Below are 15271 nucleotides of genomic sequence, written 5' to 3'. Positions count from 1 at the left end.
TGATTAATCGTTAAGAAAACAGTTGAAAAAGTCTTAAAGACCGAAGTGTAGGGTGCAAAGCCCAGACGCAGAAATCTCGCTGCTCTTATTAATTGAGTGAACATGTCAAAAAATGGACATGAACGGGCGAGAAGCGCGTTGCGACGCAACTGAAAAAAGAGCGAAAAAGAAAAACAAGAAGTAAACTTGCGGCGACATGAATGCGAACTTACGCTTAATAAACCCAATAGTTGCGATCTTTAACAATATATTGTAGACCAATTTAATCGTGTAATTATGTTCTGTTATGATATTGCGACATACATACATATTTCGTGGGTTTTCCTACGAACATGTGCATATGTTAACGTAAGCGTTTACGACGTAAGCCAAGCTACAAGATTTGAACTACAAACGATCGAACGTAAAACATTTACCATGCGGTCGCAACATGTGTGCTGCGAGCAAGACGACTACAGCAAATGCACTGCCCTGCCGCTGCATGTAGGTCGAAACGGGATGGCGACAGTCGCGAGCATCCACAACAACACAACGCAAATGTCAAGCTAATAGAAATGCGACAACAAATAAAACGCACAGCTGGCAATGACAAGCGCGAGAGAGAGGGAGAGGGAAAGAGTAGAGCGTCTCTCTCTCGCTCTCGATTTCGTCAGCAGACGAAGAAGAGCCACATAGAAGAAGAGAGCGTTACTCGTGAACAACATAGCGATAACAGAGTTCTCCCCCCACCATTTGCAACGCAACATGTTAGTGTTAACGTAACAGAGACATGTCGCCTGCTGTTGTATGTTGTATGGCATTTATTTAAACTTTATTTTTATACTTTATATCAAACTTGTTTCGCTTTTTACCGTTACAGTTGATCGTGTGCCGCGTGCGCTGTTGGACGTATCTGTTCGCTCGTCGCTCTGCTACAGAATCAAACACGCTTCGAGTGTGGCAAGAACGTCAACTACTACACAGACCAAAAAATTAAAAAATCTCAATCAAATTCTGTTTGTCGCCTGCTGCTGTTGGCCGAACACACGTGCAGAGCAGCGGTTCAACAGACTTAGAGGAGCTCCGACCCAGGAAACTACAGCGGGATATTCCCGCTGGCAACAAACAAAATTAAAATATTGAAATAAAATAAAAAAAAAAAAACATTTAAAACAGCACAAGTAATCTTAAACTAAAACTATGACTTCCGGCAAGTGTGTGCTCATAGCAAAAAAAAAAATATAGAAACTCACAAATCGTTCAATTGTAAATGCAAAGTGCTTTAAACGAAAACTAATAAATAAATAACCGAAAACTTCAAACAATGAATAGAGCAAACGATTAAATAAACCAAATGCACACAAATTTTCAACTTTTAATGGATTCGCTTTTTGCGGTTTGCGGCTGCTACTGTTGTAAATGTGTGTGTATCAGTGTGTTTGAGTGTGCGAGTGTTTGCGTGTGTGTTCAGGATTTTAACACCTTGACACAGCGCCCGGAGTCCGAGAGTCGACGTCGGAGAAGCGTGTTTCACACATTTTATAAAAATTGACGCGAATAATGTATGAAAAATGTTTCCACGGATTTTGTGGATTTGTGTTGAGCCCCGGACTTTGACACTTTACACGTGCTCGCTCAACTTTTGGGCCTCAGCTTTAGCGCTTGCCAGCCAGGCATTAAGAGACGTCCAAATATTAAATCCAATTAAGCACATTTATCAAATTATAATTAACACGAATATTAAGCAAATTCCGCCCAATCGAGTGCTTCCCCACATCATCTGCACATATCTCCAACTAAAACAAAATATTTGAAGGGTTCCATCACACGTTGACATGACAATCTCAAATTTGAAACGAAAAAAATAAATAAATCGCGTCATGGTTTTATAATTAAAGATCAATCAAACTGTGAAACGATGTGGGGCATGCGATGGGGTGAGTAATCAGGTAATATTTACGTACATAAATAAATTAACATCACTCAACTCGTCATATGTATTTAATACATTTTTAAACCCTTTTAAATGTCCCGCCAAAACCAAAAATGCTCACACTATTAACATACATAATTCTGTACACGTCTGTGGCCGTCTTAAACCATTTTATATTATTTTACATAAGAATCAAAACTAATACACTTATCTACTAATTTAATTATTTCTATTCCCCATATTACAAAATCGAAATTAAATGAAAACTAATATTATAACTATAAAACGCGTGTCGCGCTGCTCTGCTGTTCAGTTCGGCTCGACGTGGTTCGTTCGCCACAAGTTCGATGTTGCCATGCAACCGGTTGTTCGCTTAACAGTGCCATTTCGAGTTAACATTGAGATGTTGTAGCAACCGCTGCTGTGCTGTTAAAGAGTTTCAAAAAAAATTTCGAGTTTCCGCCCGCCAGTTTCTCAACATTTTGTCGCGTTTCTCAATTCATATTTGGTGCTCGATCGCGACGGTTACCGGTGTCTGCTGACTGCTGTCCAGTGGCTCTCTCGCTCATTCGTTGTATGGCCGTCGACGCGTGTGCATTGTCGCTGTCGTGTACTCGTATTTCCGGTGTCCAAAAAAAAAAAAAATAAGCAACCAACATTAATACAATACAAAGCTACAAGTACAATATATGTGCATGTATTTGAATCAAGTGTCAAGGCAAAAAGTTTCAATTAACGTTTATCCATTTACACGAATATCGAACACTTTGCATGCACACACACCACACATACATACTTCTATATATATATATACATATATGTGTGTGGGTGTGTGCACAAATCGGGTTACTGTTGTGCGCGAAGCGACTGGCGCCAGCGTCGATTTAATTATAAATACATCAACAATAATCGTTTATAGTACGTTTGTATGCCATTTACGTTTGTATTGTACATAACATTGTGTGCACCATTTCGAAATTGTTACACACACTGGTTGGTTGGTAGGCGTTGCTTTTTGCCAGCCTTTTTCTCTCCCGCTCCCGGCATCACGCGCCCCGGTGCAAAGTTAAACTTGCCGAGAAGAGAACGGAAGAGAGGAGAATCACGCCTGTAGAAATTCTTTCAAAATGTTTGTCATCTTCAAGCAGCAAACGAATCGCATTACAAACTGATCAATTTTATAATATCGCTAGTTATTTTTATGAGGAGATTAACTACGAATCGAAACTAGAGAACGTTGTGCTGCTTATCGGCAGTTCAAAGTTTCGATTCCAAGGTTTAAAGCACAGCTCTTGGAACGATAATAATGCTACTATAAATACAAATAGTGTGTGGGTATGTGTATGCATATTTGTTGAAATGTTCATACATATATGCATGATAAATAAGAGGAAATGGAATGACGTGAAATGGAAACAAAAGTGAAAACTACAAAAATTCAACTTGCAATCAGAAATTTGCAAGGACATCTGTTCACATCTTACCGGGCAGCATTAGATTCTTGATTTAAATAATTCTAATACTGTCAGGTAAAGATGTCGTCCGTGTCCTTATCCATCATAAATACAAAAATCCAAAAAACCAACAACGACAACGAAACGCAAACAAATGAGAAGAATGGAAACGAGTTTTTCAATTGTGTCTACAGGAAAAGCTGCAGACCCAAAAAAACAAAAAAAAAAAGTAAAAAGGGGAAGACCCCGAAAGACAGTTGGTCCACTTTGAGCACTGTCAAAATCTTCCCCAGAAAATTGGTCTCAACATTTTTAGAAATATTTTTTTGCAGCATCAGAAATGACGCGTTTTTTTTGCTCTAGGATGACATCAGTTGAGAGATAGACAGAGAGATCATCGATGTCCCCCGTGTGCGTGTTTGTTTCTCTATCTATACTTTATAAGACAGTATACATGTGTGTATGTGTGTGTGCAGGTAAACACTATGGAAAGGGAAAAGAAAAGAGATGGCAAGTCAAGTTAGCTGTAGAAGAACTCATAAAAATATATATTTTATGGTCCCACTTCATTTTTTCTGCTCTTCAGTTTTTTGCTTGTTATTCTCTTGTTCATTTTATTTTTGGGCTAAACATTTCCATTTTATTGTTTTGCCGTCGGATTTCTCCATTTCTTAGCCGTATTTAGTGACAAAATGCCAGTTTTATGATTGCCTTGCTAAACCAATTTACGACCTTAGTTTCGCATAAAAAGCAGGTTGAGGTTTCGTTTCATCATTAACGATATTTAACTTTTGCGTGTTGTTTTCGAAGAGACAAAAAAGAAATCCATAGACGACCTTCCCGATGTCCCAAGAATTCCACAATTCTGACACAACAATTAAATTCTCGCAAGTTTACGAGGGAAATGAATTAAGAATTAGAATAAGTCGTTTGTTCTAGGAAAATGCAAATAGCTTAGAGTCTAAACTGAATAATGAGTTCTACATTCCATAGATACACACACAAGTGTGTTTGTGTGTGTGTATGTGTGATAGATAGGTTAACAAATAGCTAACTGTAAGTTGGCCAGCTCATCCCGAGATAAGATCATATGAGAACTCGCATTGAGGGCGTCGACGCTCGTCAAACATTTCACACCAAGGTAAAAGTGTCTATAAAAGCAACAAGTGGCACTCAACAAACAAGAGAAACATCAACTATCAACTACAACCACAATCTCAAGACAACTAAGCCAATTGTCAAGAGTAGCGCACAAAGAAGAAGCTGTATTTATTTATTTTGGAGAATAGGCAGAATATCTTCTTATACACAGACAGTCAGTCAGATAGATAGACAATTGGAGAGTCAAAAGTTGTAAACGGTTTACAGCTCTTTAAATTTTACAGTTTTCCCATTTTCTTTATTCGCTTTTTATTTTTGTGTTTGGCTCTGAATCTAATCAAGGTGTCGAGTAACAGGGAAATACTTTAAATTCAGCATTGCGATACGTGTTAGTTTCGGTTGCCCCGTCGCGACGACGTAACCGAGACGAATCCAACACCTGTTGATGGAGCGAACCTCGAACAAAATATCTCTTTTAGAACCAGACAAAGTCGAAGGCAGACCAATTACAATCAACCAATGTCGTAATCAATTTCAATCGCCCTTAAACTTTGTACTCCATTAAGAAATTGATCCGTAGGTAATTGGGATTCGCAACGAGTTGACGACAGGTGATCATAGATGATCTATACAACGTTCTCTCAGAAATATTGTACAAACTATAAAAGTATCGCGTTGTAATATGAAAGTAAATTGCTGATGATCGCATCTCAATTGTAAATATCGCGGTTATATAATAAACTCTATAAAAGTAGCAGCAGTAGTAATAAGTATAAAATGTGTGCCTCATGGCTGTCATTATCAAACGTAGTTATTTCACAATCTGACCGACTATATGAGTTACCCCCGATTGCAATCAAGAACTTAACACTAGCAATAGAAAACACTTCAGCCGCCGCTATATACTCCACATATGTGTATATATGGTTTATATGTATAGGCTATTTATTATTGAGTGGCCATCGGATCGAGGCAGGGGGAATGCGATTGTATCGATTAAGTGCTGTTAATCAAAAATGCGACCAGAACACTTGATATCCACACGTCAAAGATAATGCCAGCTGGCCTAGTTGGTCTGCTCTGCGCTGCGCTGCTCTGGTCTGGCCTGGCAACGACATCAATATCCCATCCAATATGATACAATCCCAAATACCTAACAACAAATTAAATAACCAAAATTAATTTCATATCATCATATGACTCTATCTCAGCCCAACTGTCACTTGACCAAGCAACCAAGCAAAACAAAAAAATAGAAAAAATTAAAATAAAAATGATTCCGATTGCTTCCTATTAATTTGCAAAGTGATTGTGACTCTCAGAAATCGAATGAAAACTATTGACGGAAGACTTTTGAAATGTGTGTAATAATTGTAAGAATTTTCAATCGATGATACTCTTGAGATTTTTGTTTGAGATGACATCAAATAGGTTGACAGGTGATTTCGATTTCAATTTCCTAAACGTGGCCATTTACACGACGCAACGCAACGCACAGATTTCCAATGTGGTTGAGTCGTTATCTCATTTGAAGGCCTCTCAAATACGCTCATACCCTTAAAATGGAAGCCACAATAAATGCAAAATGTGCTGGTCATCGACGGCAGGCAAGTATCTAATCTCCCACTGAGAGCCAAGTGGACTGACTGACTGCCTGACTGTAAGATAGTACCGCCTTGGTAAGTATCTAATCGCAACATTATCTACGTCTATTGATAAAACACTATTCGACTCGGACCCACATACTAGCATATTTTTCTCTTTTTCATTTTTTTGGCAGCACAAACTTTTTGGCGCCAGTCAAATAAAGTTAGCCTATGATTAATATACCCTTTAGTATAGTGAAGAGGCTTCGAGAGGTTCCATTTTTAACTAATCAAGAGACTGACGAATCTGATTATTTCACCACATTATAATAAACTTTGTCAAGTATTTTATGGGCCGCATTTTCAACAATCTAATTAGATAATGGGAAATCTATCTATTTGAACAAAACTTTTCCCCCCATAAATTGTGAAATTTATTTCGACCACAAAGTAATTCTAAGATTTTATAAGAATCATAAATTGCAGCTGCATTATTTATAGGTAATTACAAATCAATCGAGAAAAGTAGGAGAAACAGCTTGAGAAGTACCTAAGAATGGGGAAAGGGAAAAGCATTTGAGCTAACAATGCAATCAAGTTCGATTAGTTAACAACTGGATTTAGAACCCTTTTTTCGTGGAGTCATGGTGAACTGATTTCGTTGACAATCAGGTGAAAAGATCTTGAAAAACCATAGAGCCTCTTAGTTGAGTTTTGATAATTTCAATTAAAAATGCAGTCGCTCGGTTGGTTTAATGAACTCGACTGCCTCGATTGGTTCCAATCGAATTTCTGAGCGAGGGTAGAGCCAGTTGTTGAGTTAAGATGTAGCTGGAGCTGGTGCTGGTGCTAGGAGTTTCTTTTTGTGAATGCATAAATTAGTGAAACACTAATTTCCAATTCCGATTTCAGTCATGCAAATGTTAATTGACCACTTAAGTTAAAACTTCATAATGATCGTTAATAATACCGAGCACGACCGCGGCGACCATCCATCCCAGCGACAACTGTAACCAAAAGAACAGGTTCAAATTGAACTTAACTAGCCAACGAACCCGTCTACCAACCATCTTACCATCCATCCATTGAGCATGCTACCAGTAATCGTCTTGTTTGGGACGACGCCAGGGAGACAGAGAGAGAGACTCTGCAGACTCGTAAAAGATATGCAACCTATAACAAACTTACTTAGCACAAATTACACACGTACTCATAGATACACTCAGACACACACCAACACACACATACACGCACACACACTAACATATTGACGACAGTCATGCGAAACCTGAGAGACCTGAAGCCGGAGGCTCTTAACTGTGCATTAATGATCTTTTCAGCTAACTCATTTTTTGTGTTGCTTCTCTTATTTTTCTTTTTTTGTGTTGTATTAATACCCTGTATCCATAAAATTGCTTTAACTGGTGTTAAAATGCCGCACAACGTATCTCCCCCACTGCGGAAAGCATACATAATTCCCCATAAATATATATGAGAGATTAGAATCTTTTTTTTTTGAAAAACCGTTTTACAAGATTTGAAAATTGTTCGATGCTTAAAGATTTTTATGGGGAACGCCCATTTCGTTTATTGGAGGAACTTGCACGGTTATCTTAATATCATAATGAAAACGGGAGATCATTTTAAAAATAAAAACTATAACTAGAAAATTATACCTTTGAAATTTTGGTTCTTAATAAAACAAACTTTAACTGACATTATCAACTTCCCTTATTTAGACTCTCAACTTTGGACAAGCTAGGAACATCTTTTGTTGAATATTTTAATAAATTTAAAATTCTATAGCAAATCAACAACACTTTAATTTAAATGTTAGTTCTATTAACTTCAACACGAATTGAAATGTGAAGATTAACTGTGCTACAAGCTAGTGAATATTCAAATACAAATACTTTACATACATAGAATAATCTTGAGATTAGTCGAATAGCATTCGAGTTTCGAATCGATTGGGCTGTAAGACTGGAATGTTAATTAAGTGCAGAAATATCTGAAGATCAGATAAACTCTAATAGAAGGTCGTATCTTAATTGATCAACAAATTAAGGCACACAAATACGAACGAATACACTGACAAGATCGCAGGTGTGAAATACACACATGCCTATGTATTTGTATTTGTAATCCCCGAATCGTGTGTATTTATGTTACATCAGCATGTAATGTACATCAATACATAGATTTGCTGGCTCATGGTTCATAATCGGGGCCAATGAAGCTACTTCCTGTTTATGGGGCTTGACTGCACTGATTGCACTCGATGCGAAATGGGTCAAAGAGCCTGCATATTAGCGTCCAAATATCAATGTGGCATGGAGCACATGGAGCAGCCGCATGACTCGTGCCACCTTGCAAATGAAAAGGCAGAAAAGTGCTGCGCCATCGCAGACAATTGGCTCCCAATACCAACCCGAGAGGCCGAAAGCCTAGCGCAACTAACTCTCCTCTTAGCCACAGATAATTGAACGTCCAATTTGAAGGCAGGCATTCTTGTGCTTCGCCCCCCCTCCGTTGTCTCCTCGTCGCCTTCCGTGTTCCCCTTGCATGCGTCGGCTACTGTGCTGTTGTAACTGCTGGAGAGTGAGCTTCCTATCTGCGGCAGTCATCCACATGCTCCCTGCTCGCGGGCACGCCTGCTCTTTAGCAATGCCACTTGGCGTTGCATCGCCTCGCTGACCATCTCTCCGACACCGGTTGGATGACTGGCTGGCTGGCGGTACACCAAATTAGCATTGTTGCACAGCCACTGTAATAAAGAATGCATGCTTTTTTCAATCTGCTGCTCTTTCTGTTTACCTTTGAGTTAACTGTACTGATGTTAGCACTATTCTTGTAGACTGTCTGCTAGATTGATTGCACGATAATTGCACCGATCTGCGAATGAGTAATTAATTAGTAAAGCATTGCGATAATCAAGTCATTAAATATTTGGGAAATTCAATTAAAAAGCCAAAATGAATTGCTTCCGATTATCTTTTATTATTTATTGTCTAGCTTATCATAAATTCTAGTTATAATAAAATATTCTATACAATCACCGAATCAGATCTGCTAAGGGTCTTCAGATATTACTCTACGAATTTTAATTAACTGATTTGACTAGCTTTTGCTTTCCAACTAATTGCGAGTATTAAAGAGATATGTACATGTTTGAAACTAAGTTCTATATAAAAGGGAATACTCGTATACTTGATAAACTTAGGAAATAGTTTCTAACCCATTTTCTAAAGTACTGAACGAAATTTGAAAATTTCAAAAATGTATTTTTATTTTAACAATTTATCAAATTGTTAACATTTACTATATAGTATATCGCAGGAAATGAAATGTAATCTAATTTTTTGAATTTATAAGTTTATTAAAATTATCATTACATTTGTATATTTTATGGATTTAAAGTAAAAATCATCCATTGTACTATAGGCGATTCAAAAGTATTTTCTAAAATTCTCAAACTGCCAAAGCACAACCTACAATAAAGTAATATGTTGTATGTTAAAAGATTAAAATAAAATCCTGCGTTTAAATAAATTTAATTCCTTCATAGTTTAGACACTGTATCTATCTTCTAACTATCTTCTAAGTTACCTGACATTATTGCATAATACTTGCTCCCTATACATGAATGCACTTCAGCATTTATAGCTCGGGGTTTACGATGCCAGCTGGCACCTGGGAGACGAGAGTGTAGCTAATAAGCTGGGCCATGCTCTTAATTAAAAACTTTACGTTTTAGTTAACTTATGTTTGGTTCAGTTTCGTTAAGTTGAACTAATCGAATAATTAGCTTAAACGATGCCGAACGAATTCGACACGACACGTTACAGGAACGACGACGGACGAAAGCTGGCAGCTATGAATACGCCAGCTGTGCTCGTTAATCGATAAGTTCTGAGAGGACAATTAGCAATTAGTTGATGAATATTTATGAATACACCCAGCAGCTACTGCAGCTACAACTATGAATAGTTATAGTTTAACGTACGTATATGTATGTGTGCATGTGTAAATATAAATTTAACACGTAAAAAATTAGATAAATTTGCATAGAAATTGCAATGAACCTTAGCTTACAACTTGACGTCGACCAAGAGGAAGAATGACTTGAGCAACAGCAACAACGAGAGGCAGCAACAGGTTGTCGCAAACACTGCACAACAAATTATAAAGTCTGAAATGTATTTATCGGCAATTAATGCTGATAAATTGTTTGCTAAACTTATGATAAATGTAATTAATAATAAAAGAGAAAATACTAAATCAATTAACATTTTTAATTGCAGCAACGGAGGTGCGAACTAGGAAAAGACTATATCGACGATATCACATTATCATAAATACGAGATTTCAATGCAATTACTTGTGGGGCAATATGCATATTTGATTGTTAATGGCGCTCGGACATACAATGTTTTCTTAGCTTGTGTTGCACAGTGTTGCATGCTATGTGTTGTTGCAATTATTAGCAAGTTTTTGTAACCTGCAGCTGACAAACGACAAACTAAAGTACGCGCAAGTGCAAATGAAATAAAATGTAAAAGAAGATGGAGAGACAACAAACTAAACAGAAGACAAAAAAAAAAAAAAACCAGTGAAGATTAAGTTTTATTTTAGCCAACTGCTGACTGCTACTGTTGGCCATTTTATGCATTTGGCTTTTGCGATACGATTTTTGAATTTCTCGTTTTTTTCTTTTTTCGTTTGTTTGTTGCTGCTGCTTTATTTATAGCATAAAATTTTGTAGCAAGTTTGCCGCCTGCTGCCGTTGCCGTTGCTGCTGCTGCTGCCGTCCTGAGCAGAGCAGCGCAGCGCAATGGAGCAACAGAGTTATTAATGCTTGGAATTTTCATAATCGAAACAAGTTTTCAACCGGCAGCCAGCCAGGCAAGGAAGCACGCGCGTTTGCTTATGCGGACCCCAGTTCCAGCCGCCGTCTCAGCCTCAGTCGCAGTGTCTGTCTCAGACTTGAGACCTCGAGTCTCCAAGTTGCTGTTGCCGTTGTTGTTGTTGTTGCTGTTGCTTTAATAACTAACGCCTCTCGCTGGCAAAAGTCAAGCTGGCAAGCTGCGTTAAGCAAACCAAGCCAAGACAAGCCCGACTCAACTCGACTCGGTTCGAGTTCGCCTCTGAGCTGGCCAGGAGAAGAGAGACAAAGAGAGGGACGGAGAGAACGGTTGGGTACAAGCTCCATGACTGGCAGTGGTAGAGTTATGGCAAGACAAGCACACGCCTTGCGCGAACAGGTGAAGCGTTTAACTGTACGTCGGCGGAGTCAGAGTATATGGCATACTACACTATACTATACGATATGTATGTAGTAGGTATCTACAGAGAGAGGGGCAGACAAGAGCGAGGCCGGCTTGGCAGGCCAATTGACTTGGCTGTGACTGAGATGGCTGAGACTGTGACTGCTGCGGTTGCGAGCTTGGGGGTTGGGGCCGGGCAACCTGTTGGACTTTGTCGACTCGAAGCTAAAGCTGAGGCTGTAGCTGAATCTGAATCTGATGCTGACGCTGTTGTTGCAGTTCCATTCGCATATATACATATTCAGTTAATATTTATTTATATTTGAAAAGTGTGTTTAATTAAAAACATACGTTAAGCGATTTGAATTTGATTTTCAATTTAAAATATTTGACATTTAACTAATTGCAACTATAATAAAATATGAAATACAATATTAACTAACCAATATATACTTGTATTACAATCCCGATACAATTATGATGATAAAGTAGCTATAGATACAGATAAAAAACATAAGTTAAGCGGTTCAAGTTTGATTTGCAAATTAAAAAAGTATGACATTTAACTAATTGCCAAAGAGTATTTAATAAAATATAAATGATAATAAGATTAAGCAAGATATAAAATATATATATTGGATGCAATGTAGATACGGTTAGCAAGATAAGACAGCAATAGTTGCAGATAAACAAAAAAGTTAAATTAAAAAAGTAAGGCGTTTAATTGTCATCTAACATAAAATTATGTTTTTATTCATTTCGAAAGATTACTTACATACTAAAATAATATTTACTTACTAAATCGTAAGCTGAATTTTACAAGAAAGCAGAGAAAAGAAAAAAATGGTATTTATATTGTATATAAAAATAACTCAGTTGGGTCAACTTTGTCTCATTCTCAATTCGATGATTCTCTTTCCTCTTAGTAGGCTCCAGCATGATTAACATTTAACAAATATGAATTGTGATATTAATCAACTAGAATATATCATAAATAATAATATTAGATGCATTGCAGATAAAATTGTAAAGAAAAGAACAGCAGCAGATACATTTAAAATGTTTTCAATAAAAAAAAGAGTTAAGCGAATTAAATTTGATTTTCAATTAAAATATATGAGTCTAATTGCCAACAAACATATAAAATATAAAACAAAATATAAAAAAAGCGATTTATTTACTTATACACCATTGCAAAGATATGTTACAGATAGATATATTTGCAAGATACGGATACATTTTAAAGACACAGTTTCAGCTACAATTAATAATGTTATAGACTTTGGTTTGCTGTGCTATGCTCTCTTTGTCTGTATGCAAAATAACATTAATATTCTGGTTTCACATTCGCATCGCCGTCGGCATTTGCCCACGTTGCATGCCACCGCGCCAAGGCGAGGCGACACCGACGTCCGTTGAGGGCCGCCTCAAACACAAAGTGGCTGACTGGCTGGCTGGCTACCTGCAACAAAAGGCAATAGTAATGCCAACTGAGTCCGGCCAAATTAACCAGCTCGACATCAAAACGGCAAAAGCTGTAATTTGCTTAAAAGCAGCGAACAAATAAAGGGTTTCAATGGCTTTCTGCCAGCAGACGGACTGACTGACTGACTGAGGAGAGAGACACGCAGATAATGAATCGAGAATGAGAATGAGGGCTATGACTGCTGCAACTGCGAATTGGAAATGAAACTGGAACTGGAACTTAAATGCAAACTTTGCTCTCGATCTCGAGAACAACTTCAGGTGGAGTGCAGATCAGTGACAAGTGCATGTTCCATGTCGACAGCTGCCGCATTTTTGACTGCATCCACAGACGCATCTTCATTCTGAAGCTCCAAATGCATACAGATATGTTTGAGTTTGAGTTCGTGTTCGAGTTTGTATTTAGATGTGGCCTCCGCATCCTGGTCATAGTTTTTAATTAAGTACTTGTTGCTTTCCGACGCACTTACCTTGATGCGTCGCGACGTTCTTGGCCAGCTGCAAAACTACACTAGACTACAAAGTCAATGCAGATCAAGGCAACAGACTTGTTTCAGTTTCCAAAGTTCAGCTAAAGCAACCTTAAAAAGTTTTGCTATGATTCGAGTTTCATTTTATACTTATACTCTGAACCCATAATCGTTTGGCCTAGAATTATGTAGGATCGGTTTATAGCCAAGAACACACAAGTTTACAATACACAAATGTGCTGTGTGTCATGAGCTTAAACAATATTTTTTAAATTGAATTTTAGAAACATTTACAGCATAAAATTAAGTATACAAAAATATAAAAAAAAGAACTTAAATTTGAATTCTAGAATCATTTACAGCATTAAACTAAATATAGAAATATAATAAAAAATGATAATTGTAATTTATTTGTTACAACAAACAATTACGGATAAATACAAAGCAATACATATATAAATAAAAATAAAATTCATTTTAATACAATAAAACACTTCAATTGTTTAAAAATAAATCTTCCTTGGAAGTGCAAATTCTTAGTGAAATCCATTTCTGAAGAATCCCTTAATCCCTTACATTGTTTCCATATAATTGTATAACGTTCTTAGAAACCAGAGCTCTTAAAATGCCTTTAAATTACCTTCGAAGTTCGAACACTGCTTAAACTTATCGGTAACAAATTTCACCCGTACATTTTGCAATCCCATAAGAGTTATTTTTAATGGTTTGGATTGGCGTTATCAAACTGTGGTTTTGTTTAATGATTTTTCAAACAGTTCGGCAAATATTTTCGCAATTTTATTTTGGCAAACAAATTCGGTACTTTTTATAGTGCATAAAATTCTGAAAACTATAGAAAGATTGACTTTTCTGATAACTAAGCAAGCGAAATGTCGAAGTGTGGGGCACAAACTCGTAACTCAAATTCAATTTAGGCACCATTGGGACCCACAGCAGTGCCCGAAAACTACATTAAACACGCACAAGCTGAAAGCTGAAGTTTTTTGAATGTTGAGTATGAGTAAAGTAAAGTAAAGTCAAGGGGGTAAAGTGCTGGTGATAAATGCCCAAAAGGCCTCCAAGCGCAACGTTGATAAAGCCGGCGCTGCAATGGACGATCCAATGATACAAAACAGCACTGAACTTGACTTGGGTCTCTCTCTGTGGTCATATGTTATGTATATTGTATAGTTTAATATATGTAGTATGTGCTGTGGAGGAACCGGCATCGTCATCGGCTCGAAGCTTATCAAACAAAAAAAAAAAAAAAAATACGCGACGAATGAGCAAGGAATTTTATTCATGAAATATTTTCCGCTGCACGCAGCTCGAAGTTGGGAACAGGTTCAAGTGCCAAAGACCCAAAGTGAGTGTGAGTGTGAGTATGAGTGTGAGTGCACGGATATGAGTATGAGTACATATGAGTATTGAGCGTGATAAAAATTAAGTATTTATTAAATGGTCGACGCCACAATGTTGCCCCAGCCAATGTACTTGCCCCAAACATGCATAGCTCGGATGCCCCACGCTTCGTCGTCTCCATTTTTAAGTGCTCACGATAATCATAAGGTGTGAAAAATTTATGAATTTTTCCCGCACAATTTTTGCAGCAGGCGCAACGAAGTAAAACTGCGTTTGCACAAAGCCAATTGTATTTGTTTGTAAATACATGTCTTTGCAAATGGGTTTTGCTCTTATGATCGCCAATTATCTTTAATAAGTAACTCAAGAATCTCTCAGAATTGTCACCATTAATGCAAATGGGAATAAAAATGTTTTCATTTGTAGGAACGGAAAGAGTTTACTGCAAGAAAAAACTAAATTAAGTATAACATTAATTTAAAATGGGGGATAAAATATTTAAATAAAGAAAATCAAGAGATATCCGCTACCCATTTTTAATAAAAGCAAAACCGTGCGTTATTATTCCTTAAAAAATACCAAATTAATATACCGCAAAATCACTGAAATATGGTATAACAATAATATCTTTTAG

This window comes from Drosophila albomicans, chromosome 3, assembly GCF_009650485.2.
Source record: "Drosophila albomicans strain 15112-1751.03 chromosome 3, ASM965048v2, whole genome shotgun sequence".
Lineage (NCBI taxonomy): Eukaryota > Metazoa > Arthropoda > Insecta > Diptera > Drosophilidae > Drosophila > Drosophila albomicans.
Note: the sequence above shows the minus strand (reverse complement) of the source record.